The sequence below is a fragment of the Coregonus lavaretus genome, assembly GCF_964263955.1.
Source record: "Coregonus lavaretus genome assembly, chromosome: 34".
Lineage (NCBI taxonomy): Eukaryota > Metazoa > Chordata > Actinopteri > Salmoniformes > Salmonidae > Coregonus > Coregonus lavaretus.
This window is the reverse complement of record NC_140021.1, coordinates 14006116-14027470: the sequence shown is the minus strand read 5'-3', so window position 1 is coordinate 14027470 and position 21355 is coordinate 14006116. Positions and strand designations below refer to the sequence as shown.

The following is a 21355-nucleotide window of genomic DNA, read 5'->3' as shown; positions in this document are numbered from 1 at the left end:
TTCCTTCGAACTCATGGCTTGGTTTTTTTTCTGACATGCACTGTCAACTGTGTGACATTAAATAGACAGGTGTGTGCCTTTCCAAATCATGTCCAATCAATTGAATTTACCACAGGTGGACTCCAATCAAGTTGTAGAGACATCTCAAGGATGAATCAAAGTGTCTGAATAATTATGTAAATAAGGACATTTTTTCTTAAAACCTGTTTTCGCTTTGTCATTATGGGGTATTGTGTGTAGATTGATGAGTAAAATGTTTTATTTAATCAATTTTAGAATAAAGCTGTAACCTAACAAAATGTGGAAAAAGTGGTCTGAATACTTTCCAAATGCACTGTACATACACACATACAGACATCACATGTAGCAAAAGTGAGGGGGGCTATGCCTCCACTCACACAGTCACACACACTCAGTTTTAGGTTAGGATGCTTCTAGGATGACTGTGGTTAGGGCCCAACTTCTCAAGCTTTTCCTCCAGGGACTAGAAATAGGAAGAGGGTTTGTGGTGCGTTATTTACGTGGTGAACTCAGTCTGTCATGAGTCTGTGTGTATATGAGCTCAGTGGAGCGTACTGACAAAACACAGCGCTGACGTTACCAGAATATAACCCCTGTCGCTACGGGAGACCGAGTAGGGTGTTCTGATGGTTGCTATGACACCAAACGGTTGTCAGAAAGATCCTTACATCGGGGTTGTGTGTTGATGTATCACTATGGAGTTCACCGCAGTCCATTCTGGGTAGCACGTTGGTGTAACGTGACAGTGAGTGATGTTGCTCCCTGTAGACGTTGCCCCTAACAACTGATACAGGGTCAGATATGTGTTCATTCCACCCAATAGGTCCTCATTAATCTTCTGTGGTTAGGAACTATTCTGTCTCCAGCAGGACATGTTTGGCATAGAATAAGAGTCTGTTTCTAGCTATATGTGTAGACTAGTGCAGCCATGCTTTGACCTATACAGTGAATGGGTAGGCTACTTCAAGGATCACACTTCTATTCATGACTCATACTCAGTATAATAATATGGCGGTTGACACTGTTGGAGGACAATGTCTCTGTAGCCTCTTCTCTATTTTCTACATATTCACAAGAGCTGTATATGTTTCTAATGAAACACTATTGTACAATAACCACCCTCCTCAAGTCCTCCCGTCGCTCTCAAAAAGCGAAAAACCCACTCTAATTTTCTCTAAAGTGGTTAGCAGCAGCAGGAGTGGCTGGTTTTAAAGTAACTGCTCTACAACTGCTTAGGAAGATTGCTACTCTTCTAAAGCTCAATCACCTCTTAAAACCATTGTTGCGCCAGGCAGAGGGACTCCTGATGATGAACACATTTTCAGTCCCTGCAGTGTTCACCTTAAAGTTAGTCTGCGTCCCAAATGGCACCCTATTCCGTATATAGTGCACTACTTTTGGCCAGGGCCCATAGGGCTATATAGGGAATAGGGTGCCATTTTGGGTGAAGAGTAAAGTAATGTTTGAGTAGAGTAAATTAAGACTTAATGTGGACAATATTAGCTTGTCTGAATGTCCCTCTGTTTCTCAGTTTAGAATAAAGATTGAAATTAAATATTGGCTCATACAGCATCATTTATATAACCTTCTCACAGCATTACAATCCAATACAAATGTCTCTCTTTCTCTCAGACACTCTGCCAAGGTGGTGAAGGCTGCCTCTCAGGTGCTCAGCAGTATGTGGCAGTACAGAGACCTACGCAGCCTCTACAAGAAGGTAAGACATACACCTCTTATAATGCTTCATAACGGGATCATAAGAGTGACATGGATGGAGAAATGTTGGCTGGTTGGGGGAATGGTATGGGAGGTTGGGGGTGGAGGCCCACTTTTTTTTGGTTTTCTTTTCCTGTTTATACCGAATGTATTATTATTTATTATTACGTTCTGTATGTATTTCTTAATGGTATTTTTTTTATTTTGAATGGCAGCCTACAGATAGTTTTTATAAATGGATACATTTAAATGGATAATGTACCTGTAACCCCCCCCCCCCCAACAAAAAAATAACAAAACAAATAGAATTCTGATTTTAGTTTTTTTACATTTTACATTTACATCATTTAGCAGACGCTCTTATCCATAAGCTTTCTGATTCTAGACTTATTTGCATACCCTATAAATTGTGTATATACACATGCTTAGCTTGGTGTTACAGGGTTGGTTTTATTGCTTTCTAGAACTTTCTAGAACGATGGAGGCTACTGTGTTCTTGGGGACCTTCAATGCTGCAGACATTTTTTGGTACACTTTCTCAGATCTGTGCCTCGACACAATCCTGTCTCTGAGCTCTAAGGACAATTCCTTTGACCTCATGGCTTGGTATTTGCTCTGACATGCACTGTCAACTGTGGGACTTTATATAGACAGGTGTGTGCCTTTCCATATCATGTCCAATCAATTGAATTTACCACAGGTGGATTATAATCAAGTTGTAGAAACATCTCAAGGATGATCAATGGAAACAGGATGCGCCTGAACTCAATTTCGAGTCTCATAGCAAAGGGTCTGAATACTTACGTAAATAAGGTATTTCTGTTTTTATTTTTTATAAATGTGCAAAAATGTCTAAAAACCTGTTTTCGCTTTGTCATTATGGGTTAGTGTGTAGATTGCTAAGGATTTACAGTGCCTTGCAAAAGTATTCATCCCCCTTGGCGTTTTTCCTATTTTGTTGCATTACAACCTGTAATTGAAATGGATTTTTATTTGGATTTCATGTAATGGCAATATACAAAATAGTCCAAATTGGTGAAGTGAAATGAAATAAATAAATAACGGAAAGTGGTGGGTGCATATGTATTTGCTATGAAGCCCTAAATATGATCTGGTGCAACCAATTACCTTCAGAAGTCACATAATTAGTTAAATAAAGTCCACCTGTGTGCAATCTAAGTGTCACATGATCTGTCACATGATCTCAGTATATATACACCTGTTCTGAAAGGCCCCAGAGTCTGCAACACCACTAAGCAAGGGGCACCACCAAGCAAGCGGCACCATGAAGACCAAGGAGCTCTCCAAACAGGTCAGGGACAAAGTTGTGGAGAAGTACAGATCAGGGTTGGGTTATAAAAAAATATCCAGAACTTTGAACATCCCACGGAGCACCATTAAATCCATTATTAAAAAATTGAAAGAATATGGCACCACAACAAACCTGCCAAGAGAGGGCCGCCCCCCAAAACTCACAGACCAGGCAAGGAGGGCATTAATCAGAGATGCAACAAAGAGACCAAAGATAACCCTGAAGGAGCTGCAAAGCTCCACAGCGGAGATTGGAGTATCTGTCCATAGGACCACTTTAAGCCGTACACTCCACAGAACTGGGCTTTACGAAGAGTGGCCAGAAAAAAGTCATTGCTTAAAGAAAAAAATAAGCAAACACGTTTGTGGGAGACTCCCCAAACATATGGAAGAAGGTACTATGGTCAGATGAGACAAAAATTGAGCTTTGTGGCCATCAAGAAAAACGCTATGTCTGGAGCAAACCCAACACCTCTGATAACCCTGCCACCACCATGCTTCACTGTGGGGATGTTTTTAATCGTCAGGGACTGGGAAACTGGTCAGAATTGAAGGAATGATGGATGGCCCTCAATACATAGAAATTATTGAGGGAAACCTGTTTCAGTCTTCCAGAGATTTGAGACTGGGACGGAGGTTCACCTTCCAGCAGGACAATGACCCTAAGCATACTGCTAAAGCAACACTCAAGTGGTTTAAGGGGAAACATTTAAATGTCTTGGAATGGCCTAGTCAAAGCCCAGACCTCAATCCAATTGAGAATCTGTGGTATGACTTAAAGATTGTTGTACACCAGCAGATTCCATCCAACTTGAAGGAGCTGGAGCAGTTTTGCCTTGGAGAATGGGCAAAAATCCCAGTGGCTAGATGTGCCAAGCTTATAGAGACATACCCCAAGAGACTTGCAGCTGTAATTGCTGCAAAAGGTGGCTCTACAAAGTATTGACTTTGGGGAGGGGGGGTGAATAGTTATGCACGCTCAAATTTTCTTTTTTTTGTCTTGTTTCTTGTTTGTTTCACAATAAAATATATTTTGCATCTTCAAAGTGGTAGGCATGTTGTGTAAATCAAATGATACAAAATGTGGACAAGGTGAAGGGGTCTGAATACTTTCCGAATGCACTGTAAAATAGAAAAACTGAGAGTCAGACAGTTTATACAAGCGTGTGTGTGTGTGTGTGTGTGTGTGTGTGTGTGTGTGTGTGTGTGTGTGTGTGTGTGTGTGTGTGTGTGTGTGTGTGTATGTGTGTAATGTTCACACAGAAGAGTAATGGGGTTTAGATGAGAGGAACAACAAAAAAGTACTGTGAAATATTTGCTGTGAATGTTTCATCAATAAGACTTTGTTGAGCACAGAGTCCATTGTGGACTGCTAGTCTATTCAATATCTATCCCTTCTCTCTCCTTTATCGCACTCTCTCTCGCTCTATTTCACTCTTTCTCATCCATATCTCTCTCTGTCTCCTTGTTTCTCTTTCTTTCACTCTCTCTCTCTCTCTTTCTCTCTCTCTCATTCTCTCTCTCTTTGTCCCTCTCATTCTCTCTCTCTCTCTCTCTCTCTCTCTCTCTCTCTCTCTCTCTCTCTCTCTCTCTCTCTCTCTCTCTCTCTCTCTCTCTCTCTCTCTCTCTCTCTCTCTCTCTCTCTCTCTCTCTTCCTCTGGAAAAGGAACTCTCAGACCCAACTTGATTAGCTAGGTTCTATAGATGTTCTGATATTTTCAGTGAACACAGCTGTAGTGAATGGGAGTATAGTGAAGGAGGTTAGAATCCAAGTTATTCTTTTTCAATTAAAATATTTTCAATTCCCAGTAGTTCATTAATGCTTGGTGTGTGTGTTAGTGTGTGGGTGCACGAGCGTAAGTAATACACTGCCCTGTGTGTGTGTCATGGTGTCAGCCTCAGGCTGCCCTGTCTACTCCCGTCTGTCACACCTGAATGACCAATGTCACTGTATTTCAGGTTTAAACAGTTTACTGAAGTTTGTAATTTCCACTTTGACATTTCAGACTTGATTTTACAAAACGTGTATCAAACCCTGCAGAAATGTCCATTAAATATAATCCACATAATAATTCACATTTCCTGGTGCTGCAAGATTATTTTCCTGCTGTAGCAAGCTGGCTCAAATTAAGATCCTACATCTGTACACAGTCTCTGACAGATTCAACATTAACACATTCAACAAAGGTCTTGTCCCAAAGTCACCCCAGAGAGTGTTCTGCTCCTACAACTTTAGTGTCATCCGGGGATAGTCCACTCTGCTGCCTGGACTCCCCTCTCAATCTGTGCACGGAGGAAAGAGGAGAGAGAGAAAGTGGAAAGAAAGGGGGAAAGAGGAGGAGAGGGACAGTAGACAGCACACCCAGACAGACAGACGGACAACAGTAGCCCTCGACAGAGAGAGTGAATGGTGTATTCAGACTAAAAACCTTCTGTTTTTGTCTCCCTGTCCCTAACCAAGGGTACAATCAAATCCCTTCCCAAATTACAACGGAGGAATCCTGAATAAAGTTCACTAATTGAGGTGAATACAGGAGTCTACCTCATACTAAGTAGCGAGAAATGAGGGTGAAGAATTTGATTCAATAAAACATATTTGAAAGGACATTTGGGTTTTTAGTTATTGGTACTAGAAGAATGACACAGTCTGTCTGTAAGTCTCTTGTACACGTTAGGATCTCCCTTATATATCAAACATTGATCAGAAAAGCCTTAAACTATGCCAGTCACAGCACTTAGAGAGAAGTTGAGGAGACCTTGAAAGAGTATGTGAGTCTGTGTGGCAATATGTTTATGGTATTAGTAGTGTGTGTGGTGTAATACTACTAGTACTATTAGAGTGTGTGTTCTGTATTATGTTTGTGTGAGAAGAGAGGAGAATATAGGATTAGGTCAATAATGAGGTGGTTTGAACTGCCATCTCAGAAAGCTGTTTGCTTTGAAGTCTGGGGTAATGAGAACATTCACACACACAGTCTCCTCACACAGTGCATGTGTGTGTGTCTGCCTGTCTGTGTGTGCGTGAGTGCATGCGTGCGTGTGCGTGTATGAGCATGTGTGTGTGTGTGCGTGCATGTGTGAGTGTGTGTTGGAGTTTCCACTGACAACTGTTAATCACTTCCTACAGAATATGCAGACAGGGTTTGCCTTGGGGCTAGAGAACATGAGCATGGATCGGGAGCCAAATAAACAAATTAAAATAGAACAGATGCTGATGAGATCAATGTAGACTTTTATCAACATGTTATGTTATGATCGGTAGGGTTCTGTATCTGTATATTTGCTATCATTGAAAGGCAGAATGTGTGAATTTAACAGCTTGACCCTGCCACTTGGTATGGTTAGTTGAGGGTAGGACTGGGGGAATGTAACCACAAACTCATATACGAAGCTCTGGATGCCATGACTGACACTGTACCTTAAGGGGCTGGATAAACAGACTGGATGTGTTGACGTCACAGAGAGGTAATTCTGCTGATCACAAAGATCTGCTGATCACAAGTACCTCCTGGACTTGTCTCCCTCTATTTACTATAACTTTCTCTACCCACTGCTTTCTCTATATGTCTGCTCTCTCTCTCTCTCTCCCCCTCTTCCTCTCTCTCTCTCTCTCTCTCTCTCTCTCTCTCTCTCTCTCTCTCTCTCTCTCCTCTCTCTCTCTCTCTTCTCTCTTTCTCTCAGTACCTTCCAGGGTTGTTCAATCCAACACACACAGACAGTCGGCCGTGTCTTCTTTGTCTGTCCTGATGCTGACACTAAGAACTGCCAGTGGCAGAGGCAGAGGCATAGAGAGAGAGGCAGAGAGAGAGAGAGGCAGAGAGAGAGAGAGGCAGAGAGAGAGAGAGCAGAGAGAGAGAGGCAGAGAGAGAGGCAGAGAGAGAGGCAGAAGAGAGAGAGCGAGCGAGAGAGAGAAAATCCATGTACACAAACAACAAGTGTGTGGTTAAAATGGGCAAAAAACACACACATTTATTTCCACAGGGCCGTGGGGTGAGACAGGGATGCAGCTTAAGCCCCACCCTCTTCAACATATATATCAACGAATTGGCGAGGGCAATAGAACAGTCTGCAACACCCGGCCTCACCCTACTAGACTCTGAAGTCAAATGTCTACTGTTTTCTGATGATCTGGTGCTTCTGTCCCCAATCAAAGATGGCCTACAGCAGCACATAGATCTTCCGCACAGATTCTGTCAGAGCTGGGCCCTGACAGTAAATCTCAGTAAGATTGGTGTTCCAAAAAAGGTCTAGTTGCCAGGACCACAAATACAAATTCCATCTAGACACCGTTGCCCTAGAAAACACAAAAAACTATACATACCTCGGCCTAAACATCAGCGCCACAGGTAACTTCCACAAAGCTGTGAACGATCTGAGAGACAAGGCAAGAAGGGTCTTCTATGCCATCAAAAGGAACAAAAAATTCGACATCAATTAGGATCTGGCAAAAAATACTTGAATCAGTTATAGAACCCATTGCCCTTTATGGTTGTGAGGTCTGGGGTCCGCTCACCAACCAAGAATTCACAAAATGGGACAAACACCAAATTGAGACTCTGCATGCAGAATTCTGCAAAAATATGCTCTGTGTACAACGAAAAACACCAAATAATGCATGCAGAGCAGAATTAGGCCAATACCCGCTAATGATCAAAATCCAGAAAAGAGCCGTTAAATTCTATAACCACTTAAAAGGAAGCGATTCCCAAACCTTCCATAACAAAGCCATCACCTACAGAGAGATGAACTTGGAGAAGAGTCCCCTAAGCAAGCTGGTCCTGGGGCTCTGTTCACAAACACAAACAGAGCCCCAGGACGACAACACAATTAGACCCAACCAAATCATGAGAAAACAAAAAGAGAATTACTTGACACATTGGAAATAATTAACAAAGAAACAGAGCAAACTAGAATGTTATTTGGCCCTAAACAGAGAGTACATAGTGGCAGAATACCTGACCACTGTGACTGACCTAAACTTAAGGAAAGCTTTGACTATGTACAGACTCAGTGAGCATGGCCTTGCTATTGAGAAAGGTCGCCATAGGCAGACCTGGCTCTCAAGAGAAGACAGGCTATGTGCACACTGCCCACAAAATGAGATGGAAACTGAGCTGCACTTCCTAACCTCCTGCAAATGTATGACCATATTAGAGACACATATTTCCCTCAGGTTACATAGATCCACAAAGAATTTGAAAACAAACCCAATTTTTATCAACTCCCTTACCTACTGGGTGAAATACCACAGTGTGCCATCACAGCAGAAAGATGTGTGACCTGTTGCCACAAGAAAAGGGCAAACAGTGAAGAACAAACACCATTGTGAATACAACCCATATTTATGTTTATTTATTTTCCCATTTGTACTTTAACCATTTCCACATTGTTACAACACTGTATATATACATAATATGACATTTGAAATGTCTTTATTCGTTTGGAACTTCTGAGTGTAATGTTTACTGTTAATATTTATTTCACTTTTGTTTACTATCTACTTCACTTGCTTTGGCAATGTTAACATAGGTTTCCCATGCCAATAAATTCCTTAAATTTGAATTGAATTGAGAGAGAGAGAGAGAGAGAGAGAGAGAGAGAGAGAGAGAGAGAGAGAGAGAGAGAGAGAGAGAGAGAGAGAGAGAGAGAGAGAGAGAGAGAGAGAGAGAGAGAGAGAGAGAGAGAGAGAGAGAGAGAGAGAGAGAGAGAGAGAGAGAGATGAGAGAGAGAGAGAGAGAGAGAGAGAGAGAGAGAGAGAGAGAGAGAGAGAGAAAGAAAGAGAGAGAGAGAGAGAGAGAGAGAGAGAGAGAGAGAGAAAGAGAGACATAGAGAGACAGAAAGAGAGCGAGAGAGAGAGAGAGAGAGAGAGAGAGAAAGCTGTGAACGATCTGAGAGACAAGGCAAGAAGGGCCTTCTATGCCATCAAAAGGAACATAAAATTCGACATACCAATTAGGATCTGGCTAAAAATACTTTAATCAGTTATAGAACCCATTGCCCTTTATGGTTGTGAGGTCTGGGGTCAGACGGATTACCAGGATGCGTACTCGGAGTATGCGCTGACCAGCTGGCAAGTGTCATAACTGACATTTTCAACCTCTCCCTGACACAGTCTGTGATACCTACATGTTTCAAGCAGACTACCATAGTCCCTGTGCCCATGAATGCCAGGGTAACCTGTCTAAATGACAATCGCCACATAGCACTCACATCTGTAGCCATGAAATTCTTTATAAGGCTGAACATGGCTCACATCAACACCATCATGCCAGACACCCTGGACCCACTCCAATTTGCATACCGCCCCAGCAAATCCACAGATGATGCAATCTCTATTGCATTTCACACTGCCTTCTCCCACCAAGACAAGAGGAACACCTATATGAGAATGTCACATGACTGGGAATACAGATATGCATCTGTTGGTCACAGATACCTATTTTTATTTTTATTTTTTATTTTTTTAAGGTAGGGGCGTGGATCAGTCAGTATCTGCGCGACACATCTCCTTCACATAGAGTTGATCAGGCTGTTGATTGTGGCCTGTGGAATGTTGTGACATGAGGCCGTGCATTATCATACTGACACATGAGGTGATGGCGGCGAATGAATGGCACAACAATTGGCCTCAGGATCACGTCACGGTATCTCTGTGCATTGAAATTGCCATTGATAAAATGCAATTGTGTTCTTTGTCCGTAGCTTATGCCTGCGCATACCATAACCCCACCGCCACCATGGGGTACTCTGTTTACAACGTTGACATCAGCAAACCGCTCGCCCACACTACGCCATCTGCCATCTGCCCGGTATAGTTGAAATCTGGATTCATCCGTGAGGAGCACACTTCTCTAGCGTGCCAGTGACCATCGAAGGTGAGCATTTGCCCACTGAAATCAGTTACGATGCCAAACTGCAGTCAGGTCAAGACCCTGGTGAGGACGACGAGCACGCAGATGAACTTCCCTGAGACGGTTTCTGACTGTTTGTGCAGAAATTCTTCGGTTGTGCAAACCTACAGTTTCATCAGGTGGCTGGTCTCAGATGATTCCGCAGGTGAAGAAGCCGAATGTGGAGGTCCTGGGCTGGCGTGGTTACACGTGATCTGTGGTTTTGAGGCCGGTTGGATGTGCTGCCAAATTCTCTAAAACAACGTTGGAGGCGGCTTATGGTAGAGAAATCAACATTACATTCTCTGGCAACAGCTCTGGTGGACATTCTTGCAGTCAGCATGTCAATTGCACGCTCCCTCAAAACTTGAGACATCTGTGGCATTGTGTTGTGTGACAAAACTGCACATTTTAGAGTGACCTTTTATTGTCCCCAGCACAAGGTGCACCTGTGTAATGGTTATGCTGTTTAATCAGCTTCTTGATATGCCACACCTGTCAAGTGGATGGATTATCTTGGCAAAGGAGAAATGCTCACTAACAGGAATGTAAAAAAAATTGTGCACAACATTTGAAAGAAAAAATATTTTTGTGCATATGGAAAATTCCAGGGATATTTTATTTCAGCTCATGAAACATGGGACCAACACTTTAAATGTTGCGTTTATATTTTTGTTCAGTGTGTTGTCTCTTCAGGGGTGAGTATGGCCATATGCTTATACTACAACCCCAAACACTTTTCTGTGTCTCACATGACGCCTCCTGTAGCTCAGTTGGTACAGCATGGCGCTTGCAACGCCAGGGTTGTGGGTTCGATTCCCATGGGGGGCCAGTATGAAAAATGTATGCACTCACTAACTGTAAGTTGCTCTGGATAAGAGTGTCTGCTAAACGACTAAAATCAATGCTGTTCATTGACTATAGCTCAGCCTTCAACACTATAGTGCCCTCCAAGGTCATCACTAAGCACAGGACCCTGGGACTGAACTCCTCCCTCTACAACTGAACTCCCTGATGGGCCACCCCCAGGTGGTGAGGGTAGGCAAAAACACATCCTCCACACTGACCCTCAACACGGGGGCCCCTCAGGGGTGCATGCTTAGTCCCCTCCTGTACTCCCTGTTCAGCCACGACTATGTGGCTGCGCTCAACTCCAACACCATCATTAAGTTTGCTGACGCCACGATGGTGGTTGGCCTGATCACCAACGACAATGAGACAGCGTATAAGGAGGAGGTCAGTGACCTGACAGTGTGGTGCCAGGATAACAACCTCTACCTCAGCGTCAAATGAAATCAAGCTTTATTTATACAGCACATTTCAGACATGGAATGCAACGCAATGTGCTTTACAGGAAAAAAACAAATAAAACACAATGAAAATAAAAGCTGAAATATTTACTACACAACAAACATAAGACAAAAAAACTAAAGAATGACACAAACTGAACAACTAAAAAGCTTTCTGATAACGCTGCAAAGGGAAAATTCACATACAGTGCATTCGGAAGGTATTCAGACCCCTTCACTTTTTCCACATTTTGTTACGTTACAGCTTTATTCTAAAAAGGATTAAATTGTTTTGTTTTTCTCATCAATACCCCATAATGACAAAGCAAAAACTGGTTTTTACACATTTTTGAAAAATTATAAAAAATATAAATCTGAAATATTACATTTACATAATTATTCAGACCCTTTACTCAGTACTTTGTTGAAGCACCTTTGACAGCGATTACAGCCTTGAGTCTTCTTGGGTATGACGCTAAAAGCTTGGCACACCTGTTTTTGGGGAGTTTCTCCCATTCTTCTCTGCAGATCCTCTCAAGCTCTGTCAGGTTGGATGGGGAGCGTCACTGCACAGCTATTTTCAGGTCTCTCCAGAGATGTGCGATCAGGTTCAATTTCGGGCTCTGGCTGGGCCACTCAAGGACATTCAGAGACTTGTCCCGAAGCCACTCCTGCGTTGTCTTGACTGTGTGTTAAGGGTTGTTGTCCTGTTGGAAGGTGAACCTTCGACCCAGTCTGAGGTCCTGAGCGCTCTGGAGCAGGTTTTCATCAAGGATCTCTCTGTACTTTGCTCCGTTCGTCTTTCCCTCGATCCTGACTAGTCTCCCAGTCCCTGACGCTGAAAAACATCCCCACAGCATGATGGTGCCACCACCATGCTTCAGCGTAGGGATGGTGTCAGGTTTCCTCCAGACGTGACGCTTGGCATTCAGGCCAAAGAGTTCAATCTTAGTTTAATCAAACCAGAGAATATTGTTTCTCATGGTCTGAGAGTCCTTTAGGTGCCTTTTGGCAAACTCCAAGTGGGCTGTCATGTGCCTTTTACTGAGGAGTGGCTTCTGTCTGGCCACTCTACCATAAAGGCCTGATTGGTGGAGTGCTGCGGAGATGGTTGTCCTTCTGGAAGGTTCTCCCATCTCCACAGAGGAACTCTGGAGCTCTGTCAGAGTGACAATCGGGTTCTTGGTCACCTCCCTGACCAAGGCCCTTCTACCCCGATTGCTCAGTTTGGCCGGGCGACCAGCTCTAGGAAGAGTCTTGTTGATTCCAACCTTCTTCCATTCAAGAATGATGGAGACCACTATGTTCTTGGGGACCTTCAATGCTGCAGAAATGTTTTGGTACACTTTCTCAGATCTGTGCCTCGACACAATCCTGTCTCGGAGCTCTACGGACAATTCCTTTGATCTCATGTTTTTGCTCTGACATGCACTGTCAACTGTGGGACCTTATATAGACAGGTGTATGCCTTTCTAAATCATGTCCAATCAATTGAATTTACCACAGGTGGACTCCAATCAAGTTGTAGAAACATCTCGAGGATGATCAATGGAAACAGGATGCACCTGAGCTCAATTTCGAGTCTCATAGCAAAGGGTCTCAATACTTATGTAAATAAGGTATTTCTGTTTTTTATTTTTGATACATTTGCAAAAAAATCTAAAAACCTGTTTTCGGTTTGTCATTATGGGGTATTGTGTGTAGATCCATTTTAGAATAAGGCTGTAATGTAACAAAATGTGGAAAAAGGGAAGGGGTCTGACTACTTTCCGAATGCTCTGTAGGTTTGCTGGGGTAGGATTTATCAGGCCGTCAATGGTCGAGAAGAGCCCACCCAAATTATTCTGATTAATAGTGATCAAATTCGAAAGATGAGCACGTCTGGGATTTCTAATTTCCTTGTTATATATGCCAACTTGCTCTCTGAGAATATCATAATGGACCCGCAACATTGACTTTCTCCACTTATGCTCTGCCTTTCTGTAATTTCTCTTTAATTGATTAGTTTCCTCACTCATCCAAGGGGCTCTCCGTTTGGATGTGGCCTTTTTCAACTTTACTGGAGCTATGGCATCAATGGTTGCCCTTAATTTGCTATTAAAGTTATCAACTAAATCATCACAAGTGGAAGGCAGAATAGGTGGTGGAGTATTGTTCATGCACTCAATAAAATATGTAGCAACTTCAGAAGTTAATAATGCATTCAGTATTACCCTGTGCTATGGGCAACAAGGTAGTAACAAACACACAGTGGTGATCAGATAAAGCAACATCAACAATAGAGGATATGTCAATAGAAAGCAGTTATGTATGGGCCCAGTAACATGTTGGATGAAGTCCATAAATTCAATGGCCTTGGAGTCAGTCTCTTTGTCAACATGAATATTAAAATCGCCCAACACAATGATTTTATGATAGTTCTGAAGGACAATAGACAATAGTTCAGATAGATCAGTAAAGAAAGTGTGGCAGTGCTTTGTTGGCCTATACAGGGTTATGGCCAGCACTGGTGGCTGACATTTAAACAGTATTGCATGATGCTCAAAAGACCCAAAATCGCCAAACGAAATGCCCTTACAGCCGTGCATCAGTAAAAGTAGAGGCTTGACAAAGGAGGCTCGACGGGGCTGTAGTGGTGCGGGTTGAGAGCTTCAAGTTCCTCGGTGTCCACATCAGTAAGGAATTATCATGGTCCACACACACCAACATAGTTGTGAAGAAGGCACAACAAAGCCTCTTCCCCCTCAGGAGGCTGAAAAGATTTGGCATGGCCCCTCAGATCCTCAAAAAGTTATACAGCTGCACCATTTAGAGCATCTTGACTGGCTGCATCACCGCTTGGTATGGCAACTGCTTGGCATCTGACCACAAGGCGCTACAGAGGGTAGTGCGTACGGCCCAGTACATCACTGGGGCTGAGCTCCCTGCTGTCCAGGACCGCTATACCAGGCGTTGTCAGAGGAATGCCCTAAACATTTTAAAAGACTCCAGCCACCCAAGTCATAGACTGTTCTCTTTGCTACCGCATGTCAAGCGGTACCAATGCACCAAGCCTAGAACCAACAGGACCCTGAACATATTCTACCCCCAAGCATTAAGACTGCTAAATAGGTAGTTAAATAGTTAGTCAAATAGCTACCTGGACTATCTGCATTGACCCTTTTGACTCATCATTTACACTGCTGCTGTCTATTATCTATCCTGTTGCCTAGTCACTTTATCTCTACCTATATGTACATATCTACCTCAATTTCCTCGCACACATGCACATCGACTCGGTACTGGTACCATCTATATATAGCCAAGTTATTGTTACTAATTGTTCTTTTAATTCCTTGTGTTATTATTTTTCTATTTTTTCCAAATGTTTCTCTCTGCATTGTTGGGAAAGACCCGTAAGTACTGTAAGCATTTCACTGTTAGTCGACACCTGTTGTTTACGAAGCATGTGACAAATAAAATGTCATTTGATTTTCTGACAGCTAACACAAATCAGGTGTCAGGCAAGGTTACTGATCATGCGTAACATGTGAAGGTCACCCACATGCTGTGTGCATATGTCCCGCGTGTGTTGGATTTATAGCATGTGTGAGGCCTGTGTGCGTACCTCTGCATGGTTTCCAGTCTAACTATAGTCTGAAAGCAGAGAATGTCAGTGGGGAAAGATGGTATGACAGATGTGTTGGATGTATGCTATATCTGGAGATGTTGATTGGGGTGGGGAGGTAAGTGCAGGGAGAGGAGGTGTCTGAGGTGTAATCATGTGTGAGAGATAGAAAATGTGCGTGCGTGTGTATGCCTTCTTGCTGGCTAGTGAGCATGTGTGTGAAGTAGTTTTCATTTAAAAATATCCTTAACATTCTACTGAATGGGAAAAGTTTCCTTAGATTCCTTTCAAATATTCACTGCCTCGTACTTTAGCCCTACATTATTGGGCTTTAGGAATTAAGTCATAAGATAAGAGTGTAGTTGAAATTAGAGTGTTTTATTATATTATTCCCTTAATCTAATGAATATGGAATATGTCTAACATTAAACACTATCTTTCCATTGTCTTCTCTCCCATTCCCAGTTTGAAGTGGAATAGACCTATTTCTGAGAGACAGAGTCACAACTATTGTTTTACACACACACATACACACACACACACACACGCATGCACACATGCACCGACATGCACACACACACACGTTATACAGCTGTCTCAGTGAAAACATAAAGGGGATTTGACTGTAGGGGGAAAAAAAGCATGACGGGCTGAATGTTAAAAAGCGTGACATGGAATGAGTGTGGTAAAACGACAGAAGTTGCCGTGGGTGAGGCCTGTAGGGACGGACCAATTTTTCGTAACCTTTATTCAGCCTAATCGCATCACACACACATACACGCACGCACCTTGTGCGTAGGCTTTAAGTTAATCGACTCTTACCTTGCAGTCTTGCGGCCTTGAAATACCTGTCCAATGTCGTTAGATGCAAGAGGCACAATGGTCACCTGGCAACCAAACTCTCTCCTTGCTGGGGGGGTGGAGGGAGAGAGCGAGAGGGGGTGGAAGGAGAGAGAGAGGTGAAGATAGATAGGGAGAGGAGAGAGAGTAAGATAAGTGAGGGTGTGGAGGGGGGTAATGAGAGTGAGGGGATATGAGGAGAGGAGAGAGGGAAATTGGGGCGTCTTTGAACTGTATCAGAGAGGATCCAATCTTTGATCCTTCTGGAGCTCTGCAGGAAACAGGCATGTCACGGCAGGGCAGGACGTATGCGTGCGTTAGCAGAGAAAGTTAAAGGTGAATCATGGCAGGGGAGGGTTCCCAGAGGAGGGAGAAATAGTGGTGACAGAACAGTCGTGATAGTTACAGTGTAATGACATCATTATTAACTATAAGGTTATGGCTCTTCTATAACCGGTCCTAATGCTGAATCCAATGTTTGATGCTTTCTTAAGTGTTGTTTTCAATTATCCTGTTTTTCTTCTTTATTTAATTGTGTTCCAGCTCAGTAGGCACCTGTTGTAGCTTTCCGTCGTATCGACGCAGCAATTATACAACAGCAATTATGTGAGTGGAGTTTTGGGTGGTTAAGGTAGATGTCGAGAAGCATCGTTAGTGTAGACGATGACTTAATTGGTGCGTGAACCCAACTGGAGATTTCTATCTGTTCCATCTACAATCATTAAATTGAAACAACAGCTGCTGTACTGTGGTGTTATAGTCATCTGGTGAAGTACCTAACAGGGATCACTGTGGTGTTATAGTCATCTGGTGAAGGACCTAACAGGGATCACTGTGGTGCTATAGTCATCTGGTGAAGAACCTAACAGGGATCACTGTGGTGCTATAGTCATCTGGTGAAGAACCTAACAGGGATCACTGTGGTGCTATAGTCATCTGGTGAAGAACCTAACAGGGATCACTGTGGTGCTATAGTCATCTGGTGAAGTACCTAACAGGGATCACTGTGGTGTTATAGTCATCTGGTGAAGAACCTAACAGGGATCACTGTGGTGTTATAGTCATCTGGTGAAGGACCTAACAGGGATCACTGTGGTGCTATAGTCATCTGGTGAAGAACCTAACAGGGATCACTGTGGTGCTATAGTCATCTGGTGAAGTACCTAACAGGGATCACTGTGGTGTTATAGTCATCTGGTGAAGAACCTAACAGGGATCACTGTGGTGCTATAGTCATCTGGTGAAGGACCTAACAGGGATCACTGTGGTGTTATAGTCATCTGGTGAAGTACCTAACAGGGATCACTGTGGTGTTATAGTCATCTGGTGAAGAACCTAACAGGGATCACTGTGGTGCTATAGTCATCTGGTGAAGGACCTAACAGGGATCACTGTGGTGTTACAATCATCTGGTGAAGGACCTAACAGGGATCGCTGTGGTGTTACAATCATCTGGTGAAGGACCTAACAGGGATCGCTGTGGTGTTACAATCATCTGGTGAAGCCCCTAACAGGGATCACTGTGGTGTTATAGTCATCTGGTGAAGGACCTAACAGGGATCATTGTGGCGTTATAGTCCTGTAGCTCAGTTGGTAGAGCATGGCGCTTGCAACGCCAGGGTTGTGGGTTCGTTTCCCATGGGGGGCCAGTATGAATATGTATGCACTCATTAACTGTAAGTCGCTCTGGATAAGAGCGTCTGCTAAATGACTAAAATGTAAATAGTCATCTGGTGAATCACCTAACAGGGATCACGGTGGTTTTATAGTCATCTGGTGAATCACCTAACAGGGATCACTGTGGAGTGTGATTCATTTTAATTTATTTTAATTTATTTATTTGTACTTTTACCCCTTTTTCAAAAAAAAAATGGTGATATCCAATTGGTAGTTACAGTCTTGTCCCATCGCTGCACCTACCCTACGGACTTGGGAGAGGTGAAGGTCTAGAGCCATGCGTCCTCCGAAATACAACCCTGCCAAGCCACACTGCTTCTTGACACACTGCTCGCTTAACCCGGAAGCCAGCCGCACCAATGTGTCGGAGGAAACACCGTCCAGCTGGTGACCGAAGTCAGCTTGCAGGCACCCGGCCGCCACAAGGAGTCGCTAGAGCACGATGGGACAAGGAAATCCCAGCCGGCCAAACCCTCCCCTAACCCGGACGACGCTGTGCCAACTGTGCGCCGCCTCATGGGTCTTCCGGTCACGGCCGGCTGTGACACAGCCTGGGATTGAACCCGTGTCTGTGGCCTTAGACCACCCCTCATCACTGTCAAACGCTCCCTAAAACACTTTAGCGAGTAGGCCTTCCTAATTGACCTGGCCCAGGTATCCTGGATGGATATCGATCTCATTCCGTCAGTAGAGGATGCCTGGTTGTTCCTTAAAAGTGCTTTCCTCTCAATCTTAAATAAGCATGCCCCATTAAAAAAAATCAGAACTAAGAACAGATATAGCCCCTGGTTCTCCTCAGACTTGACTGCCCTTGACCAGCACAAAAACATCCTGTGGCGTACTGCATTAGCATCGAATAGCCCCTGCGATATGCAACTTTTCAGGGAAGTTAGGAACCAATATACACAAGCAGTTAGGAAAGCAAAGGCTAGCTTTTTCAAACAGACATTTGCATCCTGTAGCACTAACTCCAAAAAGTTTTGGGACACTTTAAAGTCCATGGAGAATAAGAGCACCTCCTCCCAGCTGCCCACTGCACTGAGGCTAGGAAACCACCGATAAATCTACAATAATCGAGAATTTCAACAAGCATTTTGCTATGGCTGGCCATGCTTTCCACCTGGCTACCACTACTCCGGCCACCAGCTCTGCACCCTCCGCTGCAACTTGCCCATGCCCCCCCCCCCCCCCCCCCCCGCTTCTCCTTCACACAAATTCAGACAGCTGATGTTCTGAAAGAGCTGCAAAATCTGGACCCCTACAAATCATCTGGGCTAGAGAATCTGGACCCTTTCTTTCTAAAATTAGCCGCCGAAATTGTCGCAACCCCTATTACTAGCCTGTTCAACCTCTCTTTCGTAACGTCTGAGATCCCCAGTGATTGGAAAGCTGCCACGGTCATCCCCCTCTTCAAAGGGGGTGACACTCTAGATCCAAACTGTTACAGACCTATATCCATCCTGCCCTGCCTTTCGAAAGTTTTTGAAAGCCAAGTTAACAAACCGATCACCGACCATTTCGAATCCCACCGTACCTTCTCCGCTATGCAATCCGGTTTACGAGCTGGTCATGGGTGCACCTCAGCCACGCTCAAGGTCCTAAATAATATTATAACTGCGATCGATAATAGACAGTACTGTGTAGCCGTCTTCATCGACCTGGCACATCTATTATTCCAGTGTTAATACTAAATTGTCATTATTTTGCACTATGGCCTATTTATTACCTTACCTCCATAACCTGCTACATTTGCACACAGTATATATATATTTTCTGTTGTATTTTTGACTTTATGTTTTGTTTATCCCATATGTAACTCTGTATTGTTGTTTTTATCGCACTGCTTTGCTTTATCTTGGCCAGGTCGCAGTTGTAAATGAGAACTTGTCTGGTTAAATAAAGGTTAAATAAAATAAATAAAACAATAAAAAGACTGCTGAGCCACTCGGGAGGCCCATGTGTGTGATTCATTTTGAAGACATTTTAACATATCTGTCTGTGTATGTTGTGTAGGATGGATTTTTCAATGTGTGTACTTTAAAGGGCGATTCTAACACATTTCTCTCTCCCTCTCTTTTTCTCTCTATCTCTCTCTCTCTCTCTCTCTCCCTCACTCACTCTCTCTATCTCTCTCTCTCTCGCTCTCTCTCCCTCACTCATTCACTCACTCTCTCTCTCTCTCTCTCTCTCTCTCTCTCTCTCTCTCTCTCTCTCTCTCTCTCTCTCGCTCCCTCACTCATTAACTCTCTCTCTCTCTCTCTCTCTCTCTCTCTCTCTCTCTCTCTCTCTCTCTCTCTCTCTCTCTCTCTCTCTCTCTCTCTCTCTTTCTCTCTCTCTCTCTCTCTCGCTCTCCTACAGGATGGATACTCTCAGTATCACTTTGTTGGTTCTGCCTCTACGATAGAGAGAGACAGACAGAGACCCTACTCCTCCTCTCGCACCCCATCTGTGTCCCCCGTACGAACTTCACCCAACAACCGCTCAGGTCAGTGTTTGTGTGTATGCGTGTCAGAGAAGGCTGGTGGGAGGAGCTATAGGAGGACAGGTTCATTGTAATTGCTGGAATGGAATAAATGGAACTGTATCAAACACATGGAAACCACATTTGACTCAGTTCTATTCATTCCCTTCCAGCCATTACAATGAGCCTGTCCTCCTAAAGCTCCCCCCACCAGCCTCCTCTGGTGTGTGTGTGTGTGTAAGCTGTCCTCTCTGTCACCCTGATAAACTCTTGCCTCCAAATTCCTCTCCCTTAAACAGGCCAATGAGCCAGAGAGCTATAGGAGGAGTACATTAGAATTACCCATTAGTATCAGCGCCAGCCTGCCTATGGGCTTTCAGACTTTGCATGGTTAGCATTAGCCATTGGCATCAGCGCCAGCCTGCCTATGGGCTTTCAGACTTTGCATGGTTAGCATTAGCCAATAGCACCAGGCTAGCCTGCCTGTGGCTGTGCTTCCTCCACAGTGGATTTAGCCTGGTGATGAGGCATAAAAGTGATTTTCTCCCCCTGGCTTAGGGGACTCTTTAACTGGCCCTGGCCTTAGCTTCAGAACAACTAGCTTCCATGCTTAATGGTGTGTGTGTGTGTGTGTGTGTGTGTGTGTGTGTGTGTGTGTGTGTGTGTGTGTGTGTGTGTGTGTGTGTGTGTGTGTGTGTGTGTGCGTGTGCAATAGCTATTCCATCTCAAAGTCATTGAAAAAAAAACATCACTATTTCTTACCACTTCATTGCTCTGCACCTACTAAGAACTGAGCCGGTATTATAATGGCATACAGTAAGTGAGAATGTGGTATAGTAGTGATAGCAGTTCCCTGAGGAGTGAAGTTAGACATGATGACATAAGTTGTAAGAGGAGAAGATGAGTCTAACTTTGAATATTGACATTGAGAATCAGCAGCTTATAGGGATATAGAGACCCTGCTCTCTCCTTTCCTCTATCCCTCATCTCCCTCCTTTCCACACCTCTTCTCCTCCTACTTTCCACACCTCTTCTCCTCCTACTTTCCACACCTCTTCTCCTCCTACTTTCCTCTATCCCTCATCTCCCTCCTTTCCATACCTCTTCTCCTCCTACTTTCCTCTATCCCTCATCTCCCTCCTTTCCACACCTCTTCTCCTCCTACTTTCCTCTATCCCTCATCTCCCTCCTTTCCACACCTCTTCTCCTCCTACTTTCCCCTATCCCTCATCTCCCTCCTTTCCACACCTCTTCTTCTCCTACTTTCCTCTATCCCTCATCTCCCTCCTTTCCACACCTCTTCTCCTCCTACTTTCCTCTATCCCTCATCTCCCTACTTTCCACACCTCTTCTCCTCCTACTTTCCACACCCCTTCTCCTCCTACTTTCCTCTATCCCTCATCTCCCTCCTTTCCACACCTCTTCTCCTCCTACTTTCCTCTATCCCTCATCTCCCTACTTTCCACACCTCTTCTCCTCCTACTTTCCACATCTCTTCTCCTCCTACTTTCCTCTATCCCTCATCTCCCTACTTTCCACACCT

General features: G+C 43.9%; 1 pseudogene across 1 annotated transcript in view; it reads left to right on the top strand.

Moving 5' to 3' along the window:
- The window catches only part of LOC311109294 (catenin delta-2-like), a 235212-nt pseudogene extending 215093 nt beyond the window's left edge, over positions 1-20119 (top strand). The window contains exons 13-15 of the transcript in view: positions 1654-1738; positions 19710-19836; positions 20112-20119. The product of the transcript in view is annotated as a catenin delta-2-like (transcript). The remainder of the gene's footprint in view (positions 1-1653; positions 1739-19709; positions 19837-20111) is intronic.
- The last annotated feature ends 1236 nt before the right edge of the window (positions 20120-21355 follow it).